The 15934-nt window shown below is 43.9% G+C and overlaps 1 pseudogene; it reads right to left on the bottom strand.

The window, feature by feature from the left end:
- LOC112073198 (phosphatidylinositol 3-kinase catalytic subunit type 3-like) overlaps positions 1–15909 on the bottom strand; it is a 23415-nt pseudogene extending 7506 nt beyond the window's left edge.
- Positions 15910–15934: the final 25 nt, after the last annotated feature.

Raw genomic sequence — 15934 nt, 5'->3', positions numbered from 1 at the left:
TAAACTATAGTTTATATACGTCTAATCATTTAGTTTATACCGTACAAACATATTAGTTATATACCGTACTAACATATTAGTTTATATCGTACTAAACATATTAGTTATATACCGTATCTAATCATATTAGTTATATACGTACTAAACATATTAGTTATATACCCTACTAAAGATATTTAGTTAATACTACTAAACCTATTAGTTATATACCTACTAACATATTAGTTATATACCTACTAAACATATTAGTTATATACCCTACTAAAGATATTAGTTATATACATACTAAACATATTAGTTATATACCTACTATTATTAGTTATATACCTAACTAACATATTAGTTATATACCTACTAAGACTATTAGTTATATACCGTCTAAACCTATTAGTTATATACCTACTAACCATAGTTTAGTTATATAAACCGTACTAACTATCGTTATATACCGTACTACATATTGTTATATACCGTACTTATTAGTTATATACCCTACTAAACATAACAGAAAATACTTTTCATCCCAACTTCAATTATTTTCATCTCTTACCTCGAGGTTCTCGCTGGCCGCCCCTTTTCCTTTCTGGGCAGGTGAGGTCACCGCTGGAGCAGTCAAGATCTGGGGACTGGAGACACACAACTAGGTCATATTACACTGTTAGAACACAGTAATGATAAACAATTCTATATATTAAAAATGATCTAAATGCAGAAGGTCAACAAATTCTGAACTGGAACATTTACCTGACCTGTTTTTGAAAGAACACACACATTTCTGTTTCATGTTTTAAAATATTTCCTGTTTTCGTGCCTAAAGGTCTACTCTACAAAGCCAGTTGTCCACCCTTATAGACCCCCCTCTCACCTGTCCAGGTCCCCCAGGTTGGAGCTCTCTCCCAGGCCTTGGCTGTCCCTCTTGCTGCCTGGCTCCAGCCCTCCCTGGATGTCATGGAGATCTCGTATTTCAGAGCCTGGACCAGCTGGAGAAGGTACATCAGCAGATCCTGGAGCACAGGGGGAGAGACGTTGGTGTTAGTGTGTGTGTACATACTGCATATGTATGGCTCTGCTGTGTCACTCTACAAACACACACACACTCCCCCCACTCCCACCTACCTCGTCATCGGCCTGCTGCAGCCTGGTCACAGCGTAGCGTCGTACGGTGGGGTTGGTGAACTGGGAGGAGAGCAGCTCCAGGGAGTCCTCTACGTCCATGGGCCTCCATTTCCCCAGCAGCTCAAGGGCCTGCTTAGCCTCCCCGGGCAGGACCCAGTTCACACACTTCAGGAACTTAGTCAGCGCCTGGAGGGGGACAGGGGAAAGGAGAGAGATGAGGGGAGGAGCGCTTCGCTAATTAGCTTCTTAGACCAGTGCGTTAACAGAGATGGAATGTCCTTGAGTGTTGTGGTGAAAATAGGGCTCTGGGTTTTTTCTGACCACGTGACTTGACCAGGAACAACTCTGGGCCCTTTACTGGGACCATGCTTAAACTAGGATGGTTTCCTGGTCAGGAAAACTCAGGGCCCTAAATGCTGTAGGGAAAAATATATAAATATATTCTGCTGTAAACACACAAACACTGTCCATGTGTCCGCACACTTTACACTCAAAGAAATGGCCCATGGGACAATAAAAGGTGTTGAAGCATAGCAGGATATACACCTTCTCCTGAGTGGTGAGGTAGTAACGGAACTTCCACACCAGGTCCTGTTCCTCAGAGCTCAGCTGCTTCGTTGGGGGGTAATTCACTATGACCTGTAGACAGACAGAGACAGACACACACACGGTTGAGTCTACTGCTAACATCAGACACATTCACATCGCGAACACACACACACACGCGGTTGTTGTCGAGTAACAGTACTGACGTTGAGCTGGTCTCGTGTGGCAGCGTTAGGCTTTAGGTCGTGGTCTGACGGTACACACCGTAGGCTACGGGCTAGCTTATGGTGCTTGCTCTCCACAAGGTTCTCCTATAGCAGGGAAAAAATCAATACAATGCATTCAACTCAATACATGATCAATATGTCGATAAGTGAACGTCTCCCTTTGTGTGTGTGTGTTTCTCACCATGCACATCTGAGGGTCGGGGACTTTGACGATGTCAGCGCTGGTGAGCACAGGTGAGGCGTCATCTCCATCCTGGAAGGGGAGGAGTTCAAGTCAATCAGCTACCACATCACCATGGCCATCAACCAATCAATAATCCCTTTCAGAACTACCACAATATTTTAATGCCACAAAAACATAATACCAACCGTGTGTGTGTGTGTGTGTATACAGTACCTACCTTCTCATAATAGACAATAGTGTACTCTGGCTTTTCACCAGTTTTGACACGAGGAAACTCCACCATTAGGTACATGAAGTTGGAACTGCGTTTCTCMCTCTGTGGGAACACAAACATACGACTGACTTTTGATAGAGGAAGATAACACAACAGTGTAGAGAAAGGAGACATTAATATCTTTACATATTCACACGCAAAAGCATTTGTGATGGATGGGGTCTGACCCAACTGATTRTAAGTGTATGATGCAATATATGATTTATAGTGATTGAAAGAACTGACACCAGATCCTCTAACTCACCTCATTGATCATCTCTATTTCTCTGAAAGTGAGGCAGTCCAACCAGTCTACCTTCACCATGTGACCCTGCCGGTGGGCCTTGGTCAGCTGAAGGAGAGAATGAAGAGAGGTAGAGGGAGAGGAACGGAGGAAAAGAAAGACGGAGCAGTGGAGGAAAGATGTAGTGAGATTAGGAATAGAGGATGCAACAGAGGTGTAGCAGAGATGTGCAGAGCTAGCTCGGCCAATCAGAGCGCAGTTTGGGTGCCAGCGGGCCAATCCAGCGCAACGGAAGTACGGAACAGAAACTCAGCAGCCAGTGTATGTGTCCGGGGCACACAAGAACACCATTCACCAGGGCTGTTAGAACTCACCGGGAACTTGGTACAGTTCCTTTTCACTATTTACAATCAGTCTACATACTCGTGGGTCTACAGTTCCTTCCAAAAGTATTAACACCCCTTGACTTTTTGTTGTTGTGTTACAGCCTAAATTTAAAATGGATTCAATTGAGAATGTCACCGGTCTACACACAATACCCTATAATGTAAAAAAAAATGTTTTTACAAATTAATAAAACATTTAAAGTATGCAGTCAATAAGTTTTCAACCCCTTTGTTATGGCAAGCCTACATAAGTTCAGGAGTAAAAATGTGTTTAACAAGTCACAATAAGTTGTATGGACTCACTCTGTGTTCAATAATAGTATTTAACATGATTTCTGTACCCCACACACAAATCTGTAAGGTCCCTCAGTCGAGCAGCGAATTTCAAACACAAATTCAACCACAAAGACCAGGGAAATTTTCCTATGCCTCACAAAGTAGGGCACCTATTCGTAGATGGGTCAAACAAAAATAAAAAAGCAGACAATGAATGAGCATGGTGGGTTATTAATTACTCTTTGGATGGTGTATCCCTACAAAAATACAGATGTCCTTCCTCAGTTGCCGGAGAGGAAGGAAACCGCTCACGGAATTTCACTATGAGTCCAATGGTGACAGAGTTTAATGGCTGTTATAGGAGAAAACGGAGGATGGATCAACAACATTGTAGTTACTCCACAATACTAATCTAAACGACAGAGTGAAAAGAAGGAAGCATGTACAGAATAAAAATATTCCTGTTTGCAATAACGAACTAAAGTAAAACTGAAAAAAAGGCAAAGAAATGTACCTTACGTCCTGAATACAAAGCGTTATGTTTAGGGAAAATCCAAGGGAGATTTTTAGGATAAATAGAAACGGAATAGAGCTAAACACAGGCAAAATCCTGGAGGAAAAGCTGGTTCAGTCTGCTTCCAACAGACACTGGGAGACAAATTCCCCTTTCAGCAGGACAATAACCTAAAACACAAGGCCAAATATACTCTGGAGTTACATACCAAGATAACATTAAATATTCCTGAGTGGCCTAGTTACAGTTTTGACTTAAATCGGCTTGAAAATGGCTGTCTAGCAATGATTAAGAACCAATCGGATAGAGCTTGAATACTTTTTTAATAACAATACCAAATATTGTACAATCCAGGTGTGCAAAGCTCTTAGAGACTTACCCAGAAAGACTCACAACTGTAATGGCTGCCAAAGGTGATTCTAACATGTGGCTGTGAATACTTATGTAAATTAGATAATTAATTTTGAAAAACTATATAAACATGTTTTCACTGTCATTGTTGGGTATTGTGTGTAGATGGGTGAGAAAAAATATATAAATGTATTCAATTCTGAATTCAGGCTGTAACAYAACAAAATGTGGAATAAGTCAAGAGGTATGAATACTTTCTGAAGGCACTGTAAAAACTACAAAATGAAAACAAGCACACCAAAGGCTAAAGACACATTTTGTAACGATTGGGATTATTATATTATATGCAAAGGTGGTGCTTCTTAGTTGTTTCTCATGAAAAATGGCAGGGGGGTTGATGTACCATCTTCCTCTCACACACCCACACACACACACACACACAACAAAAAGTCATCAAGAAGTAGCTATTGGGCCTAATATGTGTACCAACTAAGACCTAGAGAAACACACAGGCCTACACACACATAGGCAACACACACAGGCAAATACACACACATCCAGCAATCCGAACCTCACTCCTCTCCTTCCAATCCCTAGTACTCACATCACTGAGAAACTCCAGGTCAGAGGGCTGGAATAGACAGTGATTTAGACAGGTCCTGTCACAGGAGTATATCACACGCACACGCACACGCACAGACAGACAGACAAACCTCCAGGGGACCCCTGACCCCGTGACTACCTTGGCCAGTCTTCCCATCTGGTCCTCTGCTAGACTGCTGCTGGTCCTACCTGGGGTGCTGGTGGGCTCCCCTCCGTCCCCCTCTACCCCAGGCCACACCTTCAGGTCATGCATCCCCTGCCGGAACATTCTGGGAGAGAGGAAAGGGAGATTGAGAGGGGATGTGAGATAGTATCGGTCAGATGGTATCAGTTTTAATAATAGCCACATACTACTAGCATATACACTACTGGTCTAAGTTTTAGAACACCTACTCAGTGAAGACATCAAAACTAGAGTTCGACCAATTAATGAGGGCCGATTTCAAGTTTTCATACCTATCGGTAATCGCCATATTTGGACGCCGATTATGGCYGATTACATAGCACTCCACGAGGAGACTGCGTGGCAGGCTGACCACCTGTTACGCGAGCGTAGCAAGGAGCCAAGGTAAGTTGCTAGCTAGCATTAACCTATCTTATAAAAAACAATCAATATTAACATAACCACTAGTTAACTACACATGGTTGATGATATTACTAGTTTAACAAGCTTGTCCTGCGTTGCATATAATCGATGCGGTGCCTGTTAATTTATCATTGAATCACRGCCTACTTCGCCAAACGGGTGATGATTTAACAAAAGCGMATTCGCAAAAAAGCACAATTGTTGCACCAATGTACCTAACCATACACATCAATTACTTTCTTAAAATCAATACACAAGTATATATTTTTAAACCTGCATATTTAGTTAAAATAAATTCATGTTAGCAGGCAATATTAACCAGGTGAAATTGTGTCACTTCTCTTGCGTTCAGTGCACGCAGAGTCAGGGTATATGCAACAGTTTGGGCCGCCTGGCTTGTTGCGAACTGTGTGAAGACCATTTCGTCCTAACAAAGACCATAATTAATTTGCCAGAATTTTACATAATTATGACATAACATTGAAGGTTGTGCAATGTAACAGCAATATTTAGACTTAGGGTTGCCACCCGTTCAATAAAATACGGAACGGTTCCGTATTTCACTGAAAGACTAAACGTTTTGTTTTCKAAATGATAGTTTCTGAATTTGACCATATTAATGACCTAAGGCTCGTATTTCTGTGTGTTTATTRTAATTAAGTCTATGATTTGATATTTGATAGAGCAGTCTGACTGAGCGGTGGTAGGCTCGTAAGCATTCATTCAAACAGCACTTCGCAATGCTTGAAGCACAGCGCTGTTAATGACTTCAAGCCTATCAACTCACGAGATTAGGCTGGCAATACTATAGTGCCTATAAGAACATCCAATAATCAAAGGTATATGAAATACAAATGGTATAGAGAGAAAAAGTCCTATAATTCCTATAATAACTACAACCTAAAACYTCTTAMCTKGGAATATTGAACTCATGTTAAAAGAAACCACCAGCTTTCATATGTTCTCATGTTCTGAGAAAGGAACTTAAACGTTAGCTTTTTTACATGGCACATATTCCACTATCACTATTCCACTTCTCCAACACTGTGTTTTTGCATTATTTAAACCAAATTGAACAAGTATCATTTATTTGATATTAAGTAGATTTTATTTATGTATTATATTAAGTTAAAATAAAAGTGTTCATTCAGTATTGTTGTAATTGTCATTATTACAAATATATATATAAAAATTGGCCGATTAATCGGTATGGGCTTTTTTTGATCCTCCAATAATCGGTATCGGCGTTGAAAAATCAAAGTCGATCGACCTCTAATCAAAACTATTAAATAACACATATGGAATCATGTAGTAACCMAAAAAAKTGTGGAACAAATGAAAACATATTTTATATTTGAGATTCTTCAAATAGCCACCATTTTCCTTGACAGCATTGCACACTCTTGGCATTCTCGCAACCAGCTTCACCTGGAATGCTTTTCCAACAGTCTTGAAGGAGGTCCCACATATGCTGAGCACTTATTGGCTGCTTTTCCTTAACTCTGTGGTCCAACTCATCCCAAACCCTCTCAATTGGGTTGAGGTCAGGGGATTGTGGAGGCCAGGTCATCTGACGCAGCACTCCATCACTCTCCTTCTTGGTCAAATAGCCCTTACACAGCCTGGAGGTGTGTTGGGTCATTGTCCTGTTGAAAAACAAATGATAGTCCCACTAAGCCCAAACCAGATGGGATGGCGTATCGCTGCAGAATGCTGTGGTAGCCATTCTGGTTAAGTGCGCCTTGAATTCTAAATAAATCACAGACAGTGTCACCAGCAAAGCACCCCCACATCATAACACCTCCTCCTCCATGCTTCACGGTGGGAAAATACACATGCAGAGATCATCCATTCTCCCACACCACGTCTCACAAAGACATGGCGGTTGGATCCAAAAATCTCCAATTTGGACTCCAAACCACAGGACACATTTTCAGTAAAAATAAAGAAAAACCCTTGAATGAGTAGGTGTGCTTAAACGTTTGACCGGTAGTGTACAGTCAGCAGTATTCAGTCTGGCTTTTCTGTAACTTCCTATTCATACGCAAAGGATCTAATGTAAAATAGAATAGATAAATTATACACAGACAACACAAATCGTTCATTTTGATTTTGCCAACACAGTACAGTAATATAAAGCATTTGTCCTGTTTGTTGAGATGGACTTGGGACTCACCCATATTTGCCGAAGAGGGTGACGGTGGTTCCCCCCACCGGGGTGGCTCGGCCCGGCCCGTACACATCCCACACCGTTAGGGCCACCTGGGCACTCTGGGGCAGGTCTGGGTACTTCACTGGCAGCCTCAACCACTCATTCCAGCTGGGGAGGGGAGAAGGGGAGAAGGGAAGAGCGAGAGTGAGAAAGAGAGAGAAAGTTTACAGAACAGTTCACAAGGACTATATTATTTTGGATCTATTATAGTGAGATTGGACTACAATGTGAAATACAAAGCCCGACCAGTTCAAAGAGTGGCTCAGAGCATCATTCAACTATCTCRTTCAGTCTTTTAAGAGATTATGTCAATTTGGGACACTATATCCTAATAAGGGTGTCACTCACTTCCAGCGGGTGCTGAAGGCCTTGTAGGAGGTGCGTACGGGCAGCGCCAGAGGTTTGCCCTCTGCAAACACCCGACAGGTAACATAGAGGTCTGAGCAGCTCTCCTGGTAGAGGCCAGAGAACCGGAGCATGGGATCCTGCAGCAGCGCCTTGTAGCTCTTCTGCTCCCTCTTGCCCTCCAAGCTGCCTCTGTGGAGGGGAGGGAGGGGGGAGAAAGGGAGCGAAGGGGACAGGAGGGAGGCGGAGAGAGGGACAAGAGAAATGTGGAGTGAGGGACAAGAGGGAGTAAGGGACAGGAGGGGGGGAGGGGAAAGAGGGAGCGGAGAGGGACAAGAGGGAGAAAGGGACAGGAGGGAGAGGGAAAAGGGGAGGGGGATCATGTGAGATTAGAGACAGATGAGGGAGGGGAGTAGTTTGACACCACCACCACAGTTGTCCCTGGTCTTCTTTCCTTTCAGAAGCACAAATATTTCCCTCTGCTTAGCTGAGGTTCTAGAATCTAGAAAAAAGTAGTAGATAAATGTTATATCTAACACTGTGGGTGTCGATTTACGATATATCTATGAATGATCACTTGCAAGAATATTCACATTTGGCTTATTTACTTTCATTGCCACTTGTGATTATATGTGTGCATGCTGCTGTGTTGAGACAACGGTTAACAATCCCCTGACAAATTGTGACAAAATGCCTCACAATATTATTCCAGTACATAACGGCCTAACTGGAAGCGCTACACTACATGGTTTGTTGAGAATTATAGACGTTATTTACGGGCCACCACAGCGGAGCCCAGCTCGTTAATAGAAGTCAAGAGAGGAGCACTAAACCGATGAGCCGTCGGAATGTGCATGATGTCAACAAGCGAATTGTGYTCCCAAATAAGAACCCTCACCGGGCAAGTTATGGTGCCGTGATATCGGTTGAGTCATGATGTTGCCATGCTCGCTTAGGTAAATAGAAGACAAACAACTAGGTAGAAATGATGTGACTTTTGGGCGAGCGGTGCAATCATTTTTCATCCATGCAAAGTGGCATTAGCTGGTCAACATTGGAGACTCGAGGTCCACGATGTCATCGCTGTCAACATGTTATCAATCAATCGTACGCAGTTAGAAAGCTAGTAGTAGCTAAACTGACTGCTATTGTTTGCTTGACAGCATTATGTAAAACACTTTMTTTGCGCTATACGTTAACTTGCTACTTTAATGTGGCCAGACAGTAACCCAAGTAATAAAACACTAACATTTTCAGTTGAACATTAATATCCAAGTCACAACTGTAGACATAGTTAAATGTGTCTGTGTCCATCTTTCGTCGACTTCGTTACTCATAAATCACAGCGGGGAATTGGATTGTAGCTACTCACTTTAGCCTTCTCACAGACGGTGGGCTCGCTTGCAAGGCCTATGTGAAAAAACACCATGGGTTACGTTAGCATTCAACTAATAGTCTCTCCACGTGTCMAAAAAAAATACTGAAATACAGTCAGTTTATAAACGAGCAGTCCAATCGAAATGTCAACTTCAATCGTCTCGATTCACGGGAATGACATTATAGCGACAGATGACTTTTCGGACATGATTATGTGTTTTTGTGAGCACCGCAAAGGCATATAAAGCTGACGTCAGGGGAAAGTAATCGATCTCTATTCCTCTGCCAATGATGGCGTGTGTTGTCAATCGTTGTCTTTTACGGTTGATTTAGCTGGTCTGATGGTTCACTTACTTCCTAAAGAAAGGGAATTTGGGGGCCGGTTTACTGGATATAATCTTAAAGGCATAGCCAACATAAGTAAATATATGGCATTTGATTTCAATAAAAACATTTGMAACAAGTGTCTTTTTTTATATAGCTATGTGCAAATGAAATGTTTTACTTTCAACTGAGTTTTCAATTCAAGGTGGCCACAGTTCATATGTTATGAACTAGCACATCTTTGTAGGGTAGTCTTGACTATGGTTGTTGTTTTGGTGGCAATGGGCATCAAGACACCAGATTATAATGTACTGGCCAGGCTTCCTCAGTGTAATGTTCTCTACTTTACTGAAGTCCAGGAACTCCAACCGCCTTACCAGAGGTGTATTCATTATGTACACCGTAGCAAAATGTTTCACAACAGAAAACATTTTGCAATGAAAACGAGAGTTTTTATTGAACACATTCAGGTAGGTCCCTCCTTGTTTAGTCCCGTTTGCTTTGGTTCCTAATGACAGTGATGGCGAGTAGTGGAGCTCCCGAGTGGGGCTCCCAAGTGGCGCAGCGGTCTAAGGCACTGCATCTCAGTTCTAGAGGTGTAACTACAGACCCTGGTTCAATTCCAGGCTGTATTACAACCGGCTGTGATTGGGAGTCCTATAGGGCGGTGCACAATTGACCCAGCATCATCCAGCGACCATACACTGTTYACCAGAGGGCAGTGCTACCGACGTTAAGGCTAATCTGAAGATGGTATTGGCTAAAGCTAAAACTGGCGAGTGTAGAGAGTATAGAGATATTGTTATCCACGTTGGCACCAACGATGTTAGGATGAAACAGTCAGAGGTCACCAAGCGCAACATAGCTTCAGCGTGTAAATCAGCTAGAAAGATGTGTCGGCATTGAGTAATTGTCTCTGGCCCCCTCCCAGTTAGGGGGAGTGATGAGCTCTACAGCAGAGTCTCACAACTCAATCGCTGGTTGAAAACTGTTTTCTGCCCCTCCCAAAAGATAGAATTTGTAGATAATTGGCCCTCTTTCTGGGACTCACCCACAAACAGGACCAAGCCTGGTCTGCTGAGGAGTGACGGACTCCATCCTAGCTGGAGGGGAGCTCTCATCTTATCTACCAACATAGACAGGGCTCTAACTCCTCTAGCTCCACAATGAAATAGGGTGCAGGCCAGGCAGCAGGCTGTTAGCCAGCCTGCCAGCTTAGTGGAGTCTGCCAMTAGCAYAGTCAGTGTAGTCAGCTYAGCTATCCCCATTGAGACTGTGTCTGTGCCTCGACCTAGGTTGGGCAAAACTAAACATGGCGGTGTTCGCCTTAGCAATCTCACTAGGATAAAGACCACCTCCATTCCTGCCATTATTGAAAGAGATCGTGATACCTCACATCTCAAAATAGGGCTACTTAATGTTAAAACTGTGAAGAACCTCGGCGTTACTCTGGACCCTGATCTCTCTTTTGACGAACATATCAAGACTGTTTCAAGGACAGCTTTTTTTCCATCTACGTAAAATTGCAAAAATCAGAAATTTTCTGTTCAAAAATGATGCAGAAAAATTAATCCATGCTTTTGTTCTTCTAGGTTAGACTATTGCATGCTCTACTTTCGGGCTACCCGGATAAAGCACTAAATAAACTTCATTAGTGCTAAATACGGGCTGCTAGAATCCTGGCTCCCTTTAAGGCAAGGGCTGATTTCAAGGTTTTTACTGTTAACCTACAAAGCGTTACATGGGCTTGCTCCTACCTCTCTTCCGAGTTGGTTCCTGCCGTACATACCTACACGTACGCTACGGTCACAAGACGCCAGGCCTCGTAATTGTCCCATGAATTCTAAGGGTTGCAGCTTAGTGGAGGCAGGGCTTTCTCCTATAGATCTCTCATTTTTATGGAATGGTCTGCCTACCCATGTGAGAGACGCTAGACTCGGTCTCAACCTTTAAGTCTTTACTGAAGACTTATCTCTTCAGTAGGCTCATATGATGAGTGTAGTCTGGCCAGGAGTGTGAAGGTGAACGAAAGGCTCTGGAGCAACGAACCGCCCTTGCTGTCTCTGCCTGGCCGGTTCCCCCTCTCTCCACTGGGATTCTCTGCCTCTAACCCTATTACAGGGCTGAGTCCACTGGCTTACTGGTGCTCTTTCATGCCTGTCCCTAGGAGGAGTGCGTCACTTGAGTGGGTTGAGTCACTGACGTGATCTTCCTGTCGTGGGTTTGGCGCCCCTCTTGGTTTGTTGCCGTGGCGGAAAGATCTTTGTGGGCCTATACTCGGCTTGTCTCAGGATGGTAAGTTGGTGGTGGAAGATATCCCTCTAGTGGTGTTGGGGCTGTCTTTGGCAAAGTGGGTGGGTTATATCCTTCCTGTTTGGCCCTGTCCGGGGTATCATCGATGGGGCCACAGTGTCTCCTGACCCCTCCTGTGCTCAGCCTCCAGTATTTATTGCTGCAGTAGTTTATGTGTCAGGGGGCTAGGGTCAGTTTGTTATATCTGGAGTACTTCTCCTGTCTTTATCCGGTGTCTCCTGTGTGAATTTAACTATGCTCTCTCTAATTCTCTCTTTCTCTCTTTCTTTCTCTCTCTCGGAGGACCTGAGCCCTAGGATATGCGTCAGGACTACCTGGCATGAGACTCCTTGCTGTCCCCAGTCCACCTGGCCGTGCTGCTGCTCCAGTTTCAACTGTTCTGCCTTTGGCTATGGACCCTGACCTGTTCACCGGACGGGCTACCTGTCCCAGACCTTGCTGTGTCAACTCTCTAGAGACCGCAGGAGCGGTAGAGATACTCTTAATTGATCGCAATGAAAAGCCCAACTGACATTTACTCTGAGGTGCTGACTGCTGCACCTCGACAACTACTGTGATTAATTATTATTTGACCATGCTGGTCATTTATGAACATTTGAACATCTTGGCATGTTCTGTTATAATCTCCACCCGGCACAGCCAGAAGAGGACTGGCCACCCTCTCATAGCTGGTTCCTCTCTAGGTTCCTTCCTAGGTTTTGGCCTTTCTAGGGAGTTTTCCTAGCCACCGTGCTTCTACACATGCATTGCTTGCTGTTTGTGGTTTTAAGCTGGGTTTCTGTACAGCACTTGAGATATCAGCTGATGTACGAAGGGCTATATAAATACATTTGATTTGATTTGATCCGGGTTAGGGTTGGGCTGGGGTAGGCCGTCATTGTAAATAAGAATTTGTTCTTAACTGACTTGCCTATTAAATATAAAAAAATAACAAATGTAGTTTAACTAATTATTTAATTACATTTGGTTGTTAGCTTGGTGGTAGTTGAAACTAAATTCAAATATCGTAATGTTTCGGCATTAAGGTAGCTTCAGTGTAGCTTAACTTCTTCCAGTGTGAAGTAATTGTAGCTTGGTAAACTATATTTTCAGAGTATCTTGCCCAGCACAGCCTAATGAACACACCCCTGGTTACATAACCCAAGCTGATGAGTCAGTCTCCACAACAGCAGGACTGCGTCCAAATGGAACCCTATTCCCTTGATGGTGCACTACTTTTGACCAGGTTCCATAGAGGTCTGGTCAAAAGTACTGCACTTCATAGGGAATATGGTGCCTTTTGAGACACCGAGTAGAGTAGCTGTGTCCTGCTCTGCAGCGACACGCTCCACTATAATTAAAGAGTGTTTAAGAAGGCAAGGCCCATGCCTCCCGGTGCTCTCTCTCTGTGTGTGTGTTGTGTGTGTTGTGTGTTGTGTGGTGTGTGTGTGGGTGTGTGTGTGGTGTGTGTGTGTGTGTGATGTGCTAGTGATGGTGTGTGCGTGCGTGCGTGCGTGCGTGCGTGCGTGCGTGCGTGCGTGCGTGCGTGCGTAAGTGTAAGTGTTTGAGTCAGAGAGAGAGTTCATACCCAACTCAACCGCTCCTTCTGTGTCCGCACAGTGTCAATCCTAAAAAAGGAGGGTTTGTTCGGGACATGTGATTGGTCGGGTAGAGTCGTCCTATCCGAGGTAGCGCGGTAACGCTCCCTGAGCCAGAACAAAACATTAGCTCATCTCCTTCCACTTTCTCTATCAAGTCTGCAGACAGACAGAGATCATAGGAAAAACCTGCGATGAGGAACAAGTTTTTCACAATGCACCCCGGGGGCCTCACAATTTGTGTTTTACGCCCGTGTTCCCTCATACCCCCACAGAAGTCTGGAGGGTGTTGATAGGTTCTCCCTCGCCAGCCAGGGGTGCCACTGACCACAGGGCCTTGACGTGCCTTGGTCATGTATTGGTGTGTGTGCGTGTGCGTGTGCGTGTGCGTGTGCGTGTGTATGTGTGTGTGACTCAGAGTTCCCCTGGTCTCTACAGATCCACAGCTCAACTTGTCACAGTCTGAGGAGGAACATGTCCTGACTCTGGGGCCTTGTCACCACTAATGCACCGCATTCCCTATATAGTGCACTACTTTTGTACCAGAGCAATATGGGTCCTGCTCAAAAGTAAGGAAGGGGAAAGGGTTTACCTAGTCAGTTGCACAACTAAATGCATTCAACCAAAATGTGTCTTCCACATTTAACCCAACCCCTCTGGATCAGAGAGGTGCGGGGGGCTACCTTAATCAACGTCCATGTCATTGGCACAAATATTCTCCCCTCCTAGAACCTATGGATCCTATACAATATTATGACGGATTCACACTCTTTGATTGACAAGGTGTTGTGTAGGATAGCCCTCTTAAAAATAAATGAATTAGTGTCACACCCATTGTTACCTTCATGGACGAGCAGTGAGACTGTCTCTCTCCTTTTCCATTTGACATTTCATTGCACATTTCTTCCTAAATGGGATTTTGGATGTAGAAAAGCCTACAAATGCGTATGTGAGAAATGTTCATAATTCTACCTCTCTGAAATTCAGAATATCACGAAACACCAAACTCTGAAAGCGATACTTGCTAAGATACATTTTGATACAGTAGGCAACAATTCTTTTGAGGCCCTCTGAGCAAGTACATTTGAATGATGTTTCAATCTCTCGTTCGTTGTAGACATTATGTCAATCTGAGACGTCTATTCTGTTAGTGGGTCATTGAAGGCTGGGGACGCTGTGTCCCTACCTCTCACAACAGGTTGTTGGTTCACACCATAGAGATGTATAGCRATCTCTACTTGGTAATAAACGGTTTTGCATGGACATTGCCATTGARGGCTTCCACCATTTTAAAGTAGTAAACTGTGTGGAGATTCCTACGGGTTGGGATCATTGTCTTTTCTTGAAATTGTTTTGCCTAGTTTGTAAATGGCTTTGAGCTATATCTCCAGCACTRCAGGTGGCGGTAAAATACCACTATTAGCTTTACACTTTTTTAAAATAATATATATATATATTTTTGTAGATAGCTTCAATGGTGCCACCCATGCTATCAAATACACTATAATTGCACAGATACAAAGTTGAGACCTTTTTTCATCTCTATGGTCCACACACACACAAAACACACACGCCTGCCACCGGCCTGCAGCAGCCATAGCAGCGGCCACTATAAAAGTCATAAAACTAATCTTGTCCTTTATGAGCTTCCTCTTCCCAAAAATCCAGCAGGTAACTCTCCCTCTCTGTCTCTGTCTCCTCTGGGGGGCAACTGACTGCTGCTGCTGGACAGGTCCTGCATGAGGTCACAGACTGGAGACACGGCAGGCACGCCATGACATCACTATGAGCTCATCCCAACAAGACAGACAGGGGTCAGTGGAGGCAATAGGCCGCTGACTTCATATACAATATGCATCTGTGTTTGCATGTCAGAATGTCTTAGTAACCACATAGTAACACATCTGGTAGGAAAAAATCTAAGGAGACACAGCCACTGTCACTTTGTTTCTCAGGTGGAATCCTAAGTGAGACCGTAATGAAGATTGAAGATATCTACTTCATCCCCAATACGGAAACTATATGTGAATGAGTACAGAAATAGTTAAAATTTCAATCAATAGATCGACCAGCATTTAAATCATGTTAGCCATTCATTTCTCCTTTCTCTCTCTCTCTTCTACCCCACAGCTTTCTCTGCTCCCTCTTACCTCTCTTTCTCTCCTCCCTCTCCTTCCTTTCACCTCTCTCCCCTTCTCCCTCTCCCTCTCTCCTCCCTCTATCCCTCTCCTTATCCCCCCTTTCACCTCTCTCCCCTTCTCCCTCTCATCTCCTCTCCCTCTCACTCTCTCTCTCCACCCCCCCTCTCACCTCTCATACTCTCTTCTCCCTCTCTCACCCCTCCTCCTCCTCACTCTCCTTTTCCTCGCTCTCCTCCCTCTCACCTCTCACTCTCTTTCCTCCTCACCTCTCTCCCATTCTCCCTCTCCTCTTCTCCTTCTCTCACCTTCTCTTTTCCCTCCCTGTCTTAGTCATCTTAGGATGTGTCAATGTTTCTATC

Source organism: Salvelinus sp. IW2-2015, unplaced genomic scaffold (assembly GCF_002910315.2).
Source record: "Salvelinus sp. IW2-2015 unplaced genomic scaffold, ASM291031v2 Un_scaffold2186, whole genome shotgun sequence".
In the NCBI taxonomy this organism is placed as follows: Eukaryota; Metazoa; Chordata; class Actinopteri; order Salmoniformes; family Salmonidae; genus Salvelinus; species Salvelinus sp. IW2-2015.
This window is presented reverse-complemented; position numbering and strand designations above follow the sequence as displayed.